Below are 14,896 nucleotides of genomic sequence, written 5' to 3' on the forward strand. Positions count from 1 at the left end.
GTCTCCCGAAGGGTTATAGCCTCCTGGAATCTTCGGCAGATGCTGCGCTCCAGGGCGTTTCCTGCATGATGTATAAGCCATATACGCCTGTAGGACGACGGATCCTCCGGCGGCTTGCCTGGCTTAGAGAGGTGCACAAAGCCTTTTACCTTCCACCCCCTGGGGAAGAAGTCCTCTTTTAAGCGATTGCAAAAAATGTTGGCAAAAGCAGCCGGGCACGTTGCCATGGCCAGTTTAATAGCGATGTCCGGAATTCCATCTGGGCCTGGAGTTTTACCGCTCTTCATCGTGACCTCTGCTATCTCCTGGAACGGGGCTTGCACCGCCGTCAAACTCTCATCGATACGTGCTGCATCACTTAGCTTCGAGAGGGGAGTGCTCAACGATACGTTTCATGGTTTGTGATTCCTTCAATATATATGCAGCAATTTTGTTACCGACGTCTTTTTAATGTTTCCACGTCCGTCACAACCGGGTTTACTGGCAGCTCTTATGTGGCGCGTCAACTCCGTTCGATAATGTAAAACGCCTTTTGTGACGCTGTAAGATTTCTTCGGGAATGGTTACGCACTAATTTTCTAATAAACGATTCTCATTTAAGCCGATTACTCGCTCTTTCTTGCAAATTTTCTTTTAATTGAAATAGTTCACGTGCCTGAATGGATCCGAATGGTAATTGAAACAAAGAAGTAACTTGAATGATTTCAGCTTTCCCCAGGCATCTTTTGCAGCATTACATGTTTTCACGAGCAATAAATGGCTGGCATTTATGTTTAAGATCAGGCGTGGCACTAGCCTTTTGATTCATGTTGTCGCAAATGTTGTGCCTTACCACACACCACGTTCAACAAGTTCGCCATTATGAGTACACTATAAACTTATTTTTATTCTTTTCGATTTGGAGAGATACACTCATTTTTTTCTGTTTGTCCAAAACACGATTTGTCCGCCTCGAAAACCAAGATTATTAGTTAACCAAAATTATTTCTAAGATTTTCCATTATCTAGGCCCATAACCTGTTGACTGTGAAGTCAAAATGAATCAAAAACGACGAGGAAAATAAGTAGCGCGGTCAGCTACAAATGTGCGTGTGCTTTATTCAACGGGGTGAATAGGAAGGGGAGAACCAGAGAAATTTGGCATTTCTCCTTTAGTTAAGCTTGGTCTTAAGTGTTTTACAGAGCTATGGTCGGAGTTGCCAAATCATATGTGAACTTACAATATTTTGAACCAATAGTAATAATAAAAAATAGCTAAAAATATGACTAAAAACAAGAAAGAAAAGCTAACTTCGGGCGGAGCTGAAGTTCATATACCCTTGCAGTTATGTAGAAGCTTATATGTATTATCCCTCTAACTTGAAAAACACTAAAATTATGGCATTTCCCATCAATCTGTTATATGGAAGCTATAGAATATAGTTGACCGATCCTGGCCGTTCAGAGTTATATACTGCCTGAAAAAAGGATGTGTGAAAAGTTTCAAGTCGATAGCATTAAAACTGAGAGACTAGCTTGTGTAGAAATAGACAGACAGACATGCTTATATCAACTCAGGAGGTGATCTAGATCAAGAATACTTTATACTTTAAAGGGTCGGAGATATCTCTTTCACTGCGTTGCAAACTTTTGACCAAAACTTTAATACCCTCTGCAAGGGTACAACAAAAAGGATACATAAAATTAGCGGTGGGTCTATTTCGGTTTGATCCACTGGACACTAACCAAATGTTGTAACTCTTGGCTGAAAAAAATATCAAAAAAAAATAAAAATATTTTTATTTAAGTAAATTCAATATTAAGTGGGTTCAAAAGTAAAAATAGGATTGGAGTGAAATTTAATACTGCAAATTTAATACCGATTCACAAATCGGCCGATTCTTTGGTATTTTGTGGGTCTGTGAAAAAGATAGCTCTGTTAAATGTGTATTGCATTCCTGGATTTAGCAGGGTCACATCTCATTCGGCGATCGCTTCCAGCTGGTTTCTTAGATGAATGTGGGCTGAGTCCCACTCCTCTTCCAAAGCGACTAAATAACCGGAACTATATACGTACTTATTTTCCTTGTCGTCAGCTTCTCCATGGTTTCCGCGAGCGAGGCTGACTTTCGAGGGGAGTGTTTAAAAAATAATGTGTCTGTGTGTTTTTTTTAAGGACAAATATTTATTTATAAATTTTTCTACTCGAAGCAATCTTTTTTCTTAAATTAATCCTTCTCAGTTACTACACACTTATGACAACGACTTTTCCAATATTTATACCACCCCGATAATCGGAGATTGTGACATTTTACCATTTTTGCCAACAAGATAAGCACCCCGACGAGTTCGTAGGTAACTAAATGACCACCTTGATGAGGTTGCAAATGGTGCAAGTCAATATACGGCAAGTAAAGTGAGGTAGCAGCATTACAGAAAACTTTAAGAATTTGATCGATACACTAGACCACCCTTAAAATTGACTCCGAGTTTCTGCCGGTAAGTTCGTCATTGCATCGTATTCCAAATGTCAAGCCATATGAATAAAAATGTGACCGTCTTTGTGTTCAAGGAATACTCGAGATTGTAGAGTTTGCGGATTAGGCCACTCCGGTGGTGTCCATTGTCGAAGAGAAAATGGTTCAAAAAATTTAATATATATTTATATGGTCGAAATTTTAAGCTTATAACATAACATCGCCCACCTCTTGGAATCTTTACAACAAACCAATTCCTCATATAATTTGCAACAAGATTATGCGTGGATATTATTTTAATAAAGATATTAAAATATGCGTTATCTGGCATTACGTTCCTACCGTTTTTATCCAATGCAGATCAAGCTGCAGTCACAGTTAATTTAAGTTTTCAATCACTATTATCTTTCCTTTTACTTCTTTTTCCGCCTAAGGTATTTATAGCCTGGAAATTAATTATATTATTAGGATCGGATATTTTTGGCCGACTGTTATGAGAATTTCATTATAAAATCAAAAAAAAACAAGAAAGGAAAGCTAACTTCGGGCGGAGCCGAAGTTGATATACCCTTGCAGTTCAGTCGCAGTCCGCTAGGTGGCGCCACGCATCTTATATTATTAGATATGTAGCGGATCGTATATAGTCGGCCGATTCTTATGAAATTTGGCATATTGAATTATTTTGTCCAAAATAGAATCTGTACCAAATCCCATCTTTGTAACTTAAAAAACACCAAAGTTATGCCAATTTCGATCGTTCTATGACAGCTATAGGATATAGTCGGCCGATCCTTATGAAATTTTGTACACAAGATATGTTGGTCAAATATAACATGTGTGGAAAGTCCCAACCCTCTAACTTAAAAAACACCAAAACACACAAAGTTATGGCATTTCCGATCAATCAGTTATATGGCAGCTATAGGATATAGTCGACCGATCCCGGCCGTTCCGACTTATATACTACCTGCAAAGGAAAGAAGGGTGTGTGCAAAGTTTCAACTCGATAGCTCCAAAACTGAGAGACTAGTTTGCGTAGAAACCGACAGACAGACAGACGGACAGACGGACATGCTCATATCAACTCAGGAGGTGATCCTGATCAAGAATATATATACTTTATAGGGTCGGAGATGTCTCCTTCACTGCGTTGCACACTTTTGACCAAAATTATAATACCCTCTGCAAGGGTATAAAAAGGTTATAGTCAATTTTAACCCATAACCATTTAACTAAAAAAACTTTTTATTCCATTTCTGATCAATCAGTAATGTAGAAGATATAGGATACAGTCGACTGGACATTCCCAATTATACACTGTGATCAAAGGAAAGAAGGATATGTGCATTAGAAAAAAGGACTAGTCTGCGTAAAAAAAACACTTAAAGACAGACGGAATGACGGACGAGCGTATATCGACTCAGGAGGAAATCCTGATCAAGATTATATACACTTTCGAGATCTGGTGAAGACTAATTTAGTGCGTTGCACACTTTTGACCAAAATAATAACTCTTTGTAAAGGTATAATAGGTGAGCAATCTCCCAAAACGGCCTCTCCCAACCAACCAAACCATTGTATACATTTGAAAACCTGTTACAAATGTTCGGGAAGAGTGTAGCAGTAAAAAAAAAAATAAACAAGAAAAGAAAGCTAACTTCGATCGGAGCCGAAGTTGATATACACTTACACTTACACTTGCAGTTAGGAAGCAGCTTATATTATTATTATATATATTGGATCGTATATAGTTGTACGATCCTTATGCGTCATACCATCAAATCAATTTTCTAATAAAAATTTTGGAAACAGCCCCAAGCTTCGATTCCGGCCGTTCCGACTTATATACTGCCTTTAAACAAAAGAAGGATGTGTGCAACGTTTTAACTTAATAGCTTTAAAACTGAGACTAGTTTGCGTAAAAACAGACGGTCATGTTCGTATCGACTCAAGAAGTGATCCAGATCAAGAATATATAAACTTTATGGGCTCGCAGGTGTCTCCTTCACTGTGTTGCACATTTTTGACCAAAATTATAATACCCTCTGCAAGGGTATAAAAAACAACAAAGAAAACGTAACCTTGTGAAGCTTAGGAAAGCTTCGAAGTAGATATATCCTTGCAGTTAGGTGGCAATATGTATGAGTTAAAATAGTTGATATACCCTTGCATTTAGGCGGCACATATATATAAATTAAGATATATATTGTAAACATTGGATTTATTCGGCCAATCCTTATAAAAGTTTAAAGATCGGTTCAGTTGACTAGAAGTAGATCAAATAGAGTGAGTCCCAATCTTCTAACTACAAAAACACTAAAGTAAGCACATATGGACACAATAAATCTGAGACCTATTATACCCTTGCAGAGGGTATTATAATTTTGGTCAAAGGTGTGCAACGCAGTGAAGGAGACATCTCCGACCCTATAGAGTACATATATTCTTGATCAGGATCACCTCCCGACTCTGTCCGTCTGTCTGTCTGTGTATGTCTGTCTGTCTGTTTCTACGCAAACTTGTCTTTTAGTTTTAAAGCTATAGTGTTGAAACTCTGCTCGGAACAGCCGACGGCCTTATCCTATAGCTGCCATATAACTGATTGATCGGAAATGCCATAACTTCGTTGTTTTTCAAATTAGAAGGATGGGAGTTTCAATAGTTGACTTTGACTTCCTAAAGTACCTCCCGATCTTCCTAAAGTATCAGAAACCAAGCCACATGGGAATTTAAACATAAACAAAAACAAGAAAGGAAAGCTAACTTCTGGCGGAGTAGAAAGTTTATATACCCTTGCAGTTGAGTCGCAGTCGGCTAGTGGCGCCACGCATCTTATATTATTAGATATATATAGCGAAAAGCATATAGTCGACCGATCCTTATGAAATTTGGCAAATCAGATTATTTTGTCCAAAATAGAATCTGTGCCAAGTCCCATCTTTCTAACTCAAAAAACACCAAAGTTTTGCCAATTTCGATCGTTCTATGACAGTCGACCGATCCCGGCCGTTCCGAATTATATACTACCCGCAAGGAAAAGAAGGAAGTGTGCAAAGTTTAAACTCGATAGCTCTAAAACTGAGAAACTAGTTTGCGTAGAAACAGACAGACAGATGGAAACGCTCATATCGACTCAGGAGGTGATCCTGATCAAGAATATATATACTTTATAGGGTCGTAGGTATTATAGGTATGTCTCCTTCACTGCGTTGCTCACTTTTGACCAAAAATATAATACCCTCTGCAAGGGTATAAAAAAGAGAAAAAACTGGATTGTAATCATAATTATATTCTTACCGAAATGTTAACTACATACAATAACGCTATCTATCCCACCACTAAATACACTCCATATGGGATTTTTTACGGTAGAAAACATTTATTCAACAAAGAGATGATTTTCAGCAACGAACATATCCAAAAACTTAAAGATTTTCAAAGAGTAATATATCCCGAGATTAAATAAAGTTTAAAAAAAAAACAAGAAAGGAAAGCTAAATTCAGGCGGAGCCGAAGTTTATATACCCTGGCAGTTGAGTCGCAGTCCGCTAGGTGGCGACACGCATTAGATATATAGCGGATCGTATATAGTCGGCCGATCCTCATGAAATTTGGCATATCGAATTATTTTGCTCAAAGAGGAATCCATTGAAACTCCCATCCGTCTAACTTCAAAACAATTTTTTTCATGCTTGAAACGATTGAGAGCTAAAAATCAATTTCATATTTTTATACCCTTGCAGAGGGTATTATAATTTTGGTCAAAAGTGTGCAACGCAGTGAAGGAGACATCTCCGACCCTATAAAGTATATATATTCTTGATCAGGATCACCTCCTGAGTCGATATGAGCATGTCCGTCTGTCTGTTTCTACGCAAACTAGTCTCTCAGTTTTCAAGCTATCGAGTTGAAACTTTGCACACACCCTTCTTTATGTTGCAGGCAGTACATAAGTCGGAACGGCCGGGATCGGTTGACTACACCTATAGCTGCCATATAACTGATTGATCGGAAATGCCATAACTTCGTTGTTTTTTAAGTTAGAAGGATGGGACTTTCTATGGATTCTAATTTGGGCCAACTTATTCGGTCTGCCAAATTTCATAAGGATCGGTCGTCTATATCCTATAGCTGCCATATAACTGATTGATCGGAAATGCCATAACTTCGTTGTTTTTTAAGTTAGAAGGATGGGACTTTCTATGGATTCTAATTTGGGCCAACTTATATGATCTGCCAAATTTCATAAGGATTGGCCTTCTATATCCTATAGCTGTTATATAACTGATTGATCGGAAATGCTATAACTTCGTTGTTTTTCAAGTTAGAAGGATGGGACTTTCAATGGATGCCTCTTTGGGCAAAATAATTCGATATGCCAAATTTCATAAGGATCGGCCGACTATATACGATCCGTTATATATCTAATAATATAAGATGCGTGGCGCCACCTAGCGGACTGCGACTCAACTGCAAGGGTATATAAACTTCGGCTCCGCCCGAAGTTAGCTTTCCTTTCTTGTTTCTGTTTAAGTTTGGTCTGCTCATTCTAGGACCGTTTGCTTGCGTTCGACGATTCAAAAAGTCTTTTGTGCATGTATGTGTGTATGTGAAGTTTCGTAGGCTCAACTTGTCAATTTACTTTGTAAACGTGTAAACAGTGATTCATCAAATTTATTGAAAATGGGACGAGAAATTAATAAAAAAGTGCATACATTTTTTATATTTAATTATATATATTAATTTATATTTTTTATATTAGATGTTAAGCTTAACTCAAAATAAATGAATTTAAAAAAAAAAACTATTCATTTTTTAATTAAAATAATCAATATATTAGATTTAAATTGGAAAAATTCACGTTTAAAATTTTAAGAAGTTTTTTCGTAAAAATTGCATGTACCATGTACCACTGTGCAGCGAAACGAAAACAAATTATTGAAAATACTTTTTGCGCTGACTTTTTCAGTCAATCGGTCTTTTACTGAGTCTCTCTCCGCGAGCGACGCTCGAATCTCTCATTGAGCGATGTTCGGTAGACGAGAGTTTCATGATTGGCTCATCGTAATTCGTTCAACAAAAAACCGAAACAAAACGAAACAAAGTCTACTGCTCAGAGAGAAACCGAAACGGCATGCTTTTTTTCGGTTGCTCTCGCGAACAGAGCGTAAGCAAAAAAACGGTTAACAGTTATTTGCAAGCTATGGTTTAAATGATCTACTGTACATACTACAACAAATTTTTTTTGTTTATAATGATTAAAGCGCCCACTTTTTGTAAAATTCTTTTAAAAACCTTCAAGAAATAATCTCTTTTGGTTTACACTTCTCCCTTTTGGATTAACTTTATTAAATAAAAAAAATCATTTATCTCCTAGAGCCTTGCAGTAGATTTTGAATTTCAGTTATATGTGTAAAATGCAGTAAACAGCGCTTCTCTTACCCCTTATTATCAGTGATGCCCAAAACCACATTTTGCAAGCCTTTGCAAGGATCGGCCGACTATATACGATCCGTTATATATCTAATAATATAAGATGCGTGGCGCCACCTAGCGGACTGCGACTCAACTGCAAGGGTATATAAACTTCGGCTCCGCCCGAAGTTAGCTTTCCTTTCTTGTTTCTGTTTAAGTTTGGTCTGCTCATTCTAGGACCGTTTGCTTGCGTTCGACGATTCAAAAAGTCTTTTGTGCATGTATGTGTGTATGTGAAGTTTCGTAGGCTCAACTTGTCAATTTACTTTGTAAACGTGTAAACAGTGATTCATCAAATTTATTGAAAATGGGACGAGAAATTAATAAAAAAGTGCATACATTTTTTATATTTAATTATATATATTAATTTATATTTTTTATATTAGATGTTAAGCTTAACTCAAAATAAATGAATTTAAAAAAAAAAACTATTCATTTTTTAATTAAAATAATCAATATATTAGATTTAAATTGGAAAAATTCACGTTTAAAATTTTAAGAAGTTTTTTCGTAAAAATTGCATGTACCATGTACCACTGTGCAGCGAAACGAAAACAAATTATTGAAAATACTTTTTGCGCTGACTTTTTCAGTCAATCGGTCTTTTACTGAGTCTCTCTCCGCGAGCGACGCTCGAATCTCTCATTGAGCGATGTTCGGTAGACGAGAGTTTCATGATTGGCTCATCGTAATTCGTTCAACAAAAAACCGAAACAAAACGAAACAAAGTCTACTGCTCAGAGAGAAACCGAAACGGCATGCTTTTTTTCGGTTGCTCTCGCGAACAGAGCGTAAGCAAAAAAACGGTTAACAGTTATTTGCAAGCTATGGTTTAAATGATCTACTGTACATACTACAACAAATTTTTTTTGTTTATAATGATTAAAGCGCCCACTTTTTGTAAAATTCTTTTAAAAACCTTCAAGAAATAATCTCTTTTGGTTTACACTTCTCCCTTTTGGATTAACTTTATTAAATAAAAAAAATCATTTATCTCCTAGAGCCTTGCAGTAGATTTTGAATTTCAGTTATATGTGTAAAATGCAGTAAACAGCGCTTCTCTTACCCCTTATTATCAGTGATGCCCAAAACCACATTTTGCAAGCCTTTTTTTTTTTTGCAAGATTCTTCGGCTCGCGCACCGACAGTGTAAACGACTTTAAATTTCAAAAGGTCGTGTGGTTACCGCAGAAAACTTAATATTCGTATACGCATCTGTGTGTTTCCATGTCCGCCTGTTTCTTTTTATGCAAATTAATCTTAGCTATATTATTGACTCCTAAGCTTGCACATTTTTTTTTCTTTGTGCGCAGTGTACTTGAATTAGTCGAAACAGCCGGGATCGGTCGCCTTTATACAATAGCTGCCATATAATTGACAAACAGCAAAAGGCCATAACTTCTTTTTTATTTTTGCATTTTGAAAAAACATTTATAAAACAAGAAAGGAAAGCTAACTTCGGGCGGAGCCGAAGTTTATATACCCTTGCAGTTGAGTCGCAGTCCGCAGTATTAGGTATATAGCGGATCGTATATAGTTGACCGATCCTTATGAAATTTGGCATATCGAATTATTTTGACAAAAGAGGAATCCATTGAAACTCCCATCCTTCTAACTTGAAAAGCAACGAAGTTATAGCATTTCCGATCAATCAGTTATATAACAGCTATAGGATATAGTCGGCCGATCCTTATGAAATTCGACAAATCAGATTGTTTTTCCTAAACTAGAATCTGTACCAAATCCCATCTTTCTAACTTAAAAAACACCAAAGTTATGCCAATTTCGATCGTTCTATGACAGCTATAGGATATAGTCGGCCGATCCTTATGAAATTTTGTACATAAGATATTTTGGTCAAATATAACATGTGTGGAAAGTCCCAACCTTCTAACTTAAAAAACACCAAAGTTATGACATTCCCGATCAATCAGTTATATGGCAGCTATAGGATATAGTTGACCGATCCCGGCCGTTCCGACTTATATACTGCCTGCAAGGAGAAAAAGAAAGTGTGCAAAGTTTCAACTCGATAGCTCCAAAACTGAGTGACTAGTTTGCGTAGAAACAGACAGACGGACAGACGGACATGCTCATATCGACTCAGGAGGTGATCCTGATCAAGAATATATATACTTTATAGGGTCGGAGATGTCTCCTTCTTTGCGTTGCACACTTTTGACCAAAATTATAATACCCTCTGCAAGGGTATAAAAATGGGCCGTATATTAAACTTCCATTATCTGTATATTTGTATATGTACACTTACCATTAAAAGTGTCATTAAATTGCGAGGTGCATATCTGCCCGAGCTCAGCGTTATTTCTTGATGAAAATAAATCGATCAATCGATGCGATCAACAGTACTTAAAGTCCAACTTACCGTCTAAATTTACGTATGGAATATTCCAAGATGTTCTATTAAACTGGCAAAATATTATATGTATTTTTTAACAATCGACAAACTGGCATTTTTAAATAGAAAAAAAGATACATACATATGCTTCCTGTTCAAAAAATAAACATGTATGTTTGCACATGTGTGTTCATAAATATAAATAAAAAATGCAAATAAATTTTTATATATACTTTTGTGTTTGCAAATTTGCATCAATTTGTTCAATACATAATTTATTAACTTAAATATAGTATTTGTTAAAAATTTCTTTTGATGTTTATTACTATTAAGTCGCGTGAGTAATTTTAGTAATTTTTATTAATGAGTTATTTTATACGCGACTGTATACACAAAGTACATTCTTTAGATACGTTTTCTATTTTTTTTGCATATTTTGTGCCTTGCTCAATGATTATGTCGAACTTGAGTATACTTATCATTCATTTTTTGTTAAAAGTTTAAAGTATTCTTTTTTTTATTTGTTTTGACCCGTTATGCGCTTAATTTAAGTATGAACATATATCGTTAAACATATGTAGGTCTATGTGCAAACTTTTTCTATAACAGAATTGGCTTTCTGAAGGGGTGCTTTTTAAGGCGACATTAAGTCTCTAAAAGCTTTCGAAAGCTTCCCCAGCTTGTTTCAAAATAAGCAATAATATAGTTTTCTTGGAATATCTGGAAAAAACAGGTATGTAGGTCTTCTCTTGGCAGCTAGACCAAATACTCCTATTTATTTAAAAAATGTTCATTCCTGGCCAAAGATAGAATATATGTGTATTGGTGTGCTTTGCACGGGAAGAATAGCAGTCCGAATTTTAGCTGTCATATTTATGTTAAAATTTTATGTGTTGAGTTAAATTCTGTAATATTTTATGCCAGAAGTTTTTGTCAAATAGTATTTGGTTAAAAATAGAATTAAAAATTAATAATTAATATTCTATTAAAAGTAATAAAAATAACTAGAAATAGTAATACAACAGTGCAACAGTTTTTCTAAACTTTTAAAGTGACATAGTAGAAATTGTTTATCTCGTCGAATATAACGCAAAACTGTGTTTGAAATATTTGTAACATCCTAAAAAAATTTAGCTATTGTTAAAAAAAAACATTTTCCGGAACTTTTTTGCGTTTTAAAATTCCTAAATGCGTTTTAAACCGATTTTGAAATTGCCGGCGTTTTTTAATAGTTTTGGGTTGAAGCTTTTGGGAAAAATCTTCGATTTTTTTAAAAAAAAAAAGGACATTATTTCTATTAAAAAAGGACATAAAAAAGACTTTTTATCTGCATAATTTTCTATCCATAAACTTAATTTTTTTTTAAACTTAAATGTATTATAAAAAATGAATTGCCCAAATTTTCTTCTTCGACGGGTTTTGTTTTTGTTAGCAGAGACTGTGTTTGGTCATTGAGCCTTTTCAATGTCTTTTTCCCTTTTTCCAAAATAACAAAAAAGGGAATTATCTGTTTCACAACGTTATAAAATGTTTATTTATTCGCATGAAATGGAGTGCTAGAAAGCTCCGATTTAGAATGCGTATGCACTGAGATAGAGAGTACAAGTGGGCCCGCCTTTTAGCATAGGACGGGCGAAAGCTCGTTAACTTAATGACAAAGATAAAATAAAGCCGAGCGGCCGAGAAGAGTCGGCTTCCGACTAACAACAGCGATGAGAAAATGATTATATGCTAAACTATAATTATTACATTTATATATATATGTTACATTTATATTGATTCAATTTATGCCGTGGCTGCTGCCTGACCTGACAGACTGCTTCCTAGATGCTTTGAAAGCATTGCCAATTTGGTTATATATTTGGCTTGTAGTTGCTCAACTCCTTTTTTGACTCAAAGAATGTTACGATCTTTATAGATGTCAGTGTTGCGAATGTACCAGGGCGCTGCGGTTAAAGTTCTTAGAGTTTTTTTATTGTGCTCTTTGAATATGCTCTTATTGCAGTTGTGGCGTTGTCCCAAACTTCACAGCCATATTTCCAAACAGGCTTTATGTTTGCATTTTGGCTCGTTTACTGTATATTTTGAGGGTGTAGGAGCTTTGTCTTGTAGATGAGTCCATCCAGCCACACTGTGTCAAATACCTGGGAGACGTTTAGGAAGGTAACGAAGCAATACATCACTTTGTTCGAATGCATTTTGGAATTAGGAGGGTATTCGATAGATTTGATTATGGTACCAAACTTTTTCCAAAACCAAATTGGTAATCCGGGATGATTTTTCGTCATGTAATAATATATACAGAATTAGTTTTTCTTAGAGCTTGGAAAAGGAAACTAATAGGTATTTTTCCTGGTTTCGGGATCATGATTGTAATAGACTTTCATTTAACTATTTCACCAATGAACTCATTCTTACATGGCTACTCTACAATCTAACGTAAACCCCTCTAACCAGTAAACCCCTTAAAGCATGTTTTTCTGAGCCCCACTTATTTCGGAGGCTGGGCGCCAACGAATTCAAGATAATGCTCGATCAATGGACTCATTCAAAAGATAATGATAAAAATATTATATATGCAAGCCGAAAGGGAGCTGGGACTTGGTCGAATCAGATCTGCCATGGTGCGAAGATCCCTCGAGGGCTCTTTTAAGTTGATAAGCCCCAATAACATGGGGCAATCAATGTTGTTAGAGACAATATTATTGACAAACATCAATGCTGCCACAGTCCACCCTCCAGTGTATAGATATGGAGGAGAAGGAACCGACTATGGTAAAAGGGTAAAGCACTCACTCTCTACCGTATGCCTTCATTGTCACCCGGCTTATTGTGGGCCTCTTGTAAGTAAAATGGACGGACTGATAATATAACTCCTTAACACATTACTCCTCCGAAAGCCTCTCCGGTTCGGCATCACTCGCCGTCGGCTTCCTCGATGTTGGTTGTCTTAGCCGAGGGCTTTGCCTCGTTGCTATGGCCCTGCCTCCACACGAAAACCGCAAAACTAGTTGCAGGCAAGAATTAAAGAAGTGATATAATGTTATGCATAAAATTATCGAAGTATCGAAGCGTGATCAAAGTTATTTTCCATCGAAAAGCAAATGTATCCGATGATAGCGAGAAGTAAAACCCAAGTTGCAGAGTTATATATATGGATGAGAGAAGCTTCTTAATAAAGAATTGGGAGATACTATCCATCCCAGGGGTATGCGACTCATTAATATGACTTCAGCAAGGTCGCTACATCGTATTTCCAAGCTGTCCCCTCAAAAAGAACCTCAACAAGGAGCAGAATTTTCTGAAGTACTTCCTGCTCATTCCAAGAGTCCTTCGGCTGTGATGCCCTTATCAGGGCTCATTGAAGATGGTAAGTCAGAGGATGCATTTTTATACCCTTGTAGAGGGTATTATAATTTTGGTCAAAAGTAATGCGTTAAAGGCGTTGACATCTGCGAGCCTAAAAAGTGTATAAATTCTTGATCAAGATCACCTCCTAAGTCGATATGAGAATGTCCGTCTGTGTGTCTGTTTGTCTGTGTGTATGTCTGTTTCTACGCAAACTCGCAAGTCTCTCAGTTTTAGAGCTATCGAGGTGAAACTCTGCACACATCATTTTTTGTTCGCAGGCAGTATATAAGTCGAAACGGCTGGGATCGGTCAACTATATCCTATAGATGCCATCGGAACTATATCCTATAGCTGCCATCGGAAATGCCTAACTTTGGTGTTTTTTAAGTTAGAGGATTGGGACTTTCCACATTTCCTCATTTGGCCAAAATATCTTATCTACAAAATTTTATAAGGATGAAAAATAGTCGGCATAGTAGTAGCTGTCAAAGAACGATCGGAATTGGCATAACTTTGTTGTTTTATAAGTTAAAACTTGGGACTTGCTACAGATTCTATTTTGGACAAAATAATCTGTTTTGCAAAATTTAAAAAAGGATCGTCCGACTATATTCTATAGCTGTCATATAACTGAACGATCGGAATTGGATTAGTTTTGGTGTTTTTTAAGCTCGAATGATGGGACTTTCTATGGATTCCATTTTGGGCAATCGAATAAGATCTGCCAAATTTCATAAGGACCGGCTAACTATATCCTATAGCCGCCATATAAAAGAACGATCAGAAATGACCTTAACTTATTCTCTTGTTTGTATTCAGAAACCTCCAAAACGCTCATGGGTTGGATCTGAGGATAGCTTCGATACCGATATATATTGGTTGTACAGAAATTTTTTTGAGGAATTAAAATTCATGCTTGTATTGCCGCTATATCTCACCGGCTCTTTACTCCCCTGTCTTTTAAAATCGCCTATACATTTTTCCCTTCTATTCTTTAAAATTTGTAGACCGTCTGTATACCAGGAAAGCTTGTACGACCTTCGTACGCTAACAACGTCAATAATATTGAACAGAGCAGTAATAATCTTGGTAGAACACTCATCAATCAAGCCATCCGAAAAAATAATAAGAAATATGTGAAGCAGAAGGCAAAAAACTATAAAATTCAATATGTATCAACAATAGGGCATATAGGGCTAATTGCCAATTAGTAATTGGGCATATCACACAGACTTTATGATACATTGTATAACTCTAC

The 14,896-nt window shown here is 36.3% G+C and overlaps 1 long non-coding RNA gene across 3 annotated transcripts; it reads right to left on the reverse strand.

The window, feature by feature from the left end:
- Positions 1-1,522: 1,522 nt before the first annotated feature.
- LOC26515146 lies at positions 1,523-10,920 on the reverse strand. Of its 3 annotated transcripts, XR_001408257.3 has the most exons (4): positions 10,430-10,920; positions 10,315-10,357; positions 10,201-10,256; positions 1,523-2,901 (listed from the first exon to the last, which is right to left on the reverse strand). It is a non-coding gene; the product is annotated as an uncharacterized LOC26515146 (long non-coding RNA). The 3 variants fall into 3 exon arrangements; XR_001408256.3 differs by having other exon boundaries at positions 10,315-10,918; XR_006507734.1 differs by lacking the exon at positions 1,523-2,901 and adding an exon at positions 5,816-6,164 and having other exon boundaries at positions 10,315-10,920.
- Between the last annotated feature and the right edge of the window lie 3,976 nt (positions 10,921-14,896).

Source organism: Drosophila ananassae, chromosome XR (genome assembly GCF_017639315.1).
Source record: "Drosophila ananassae strain 14024-0371.13 chromosome XR, ASM1763931v2, whole genome shotgun sequence".
Classification (NCBI taxonomy): domain Eukaryota; kingdom Metazoa; phylum Arthropoda; class Insecta; order Diptera; family Drosophilidae; genus Drosophila; species Drosophila ananassae.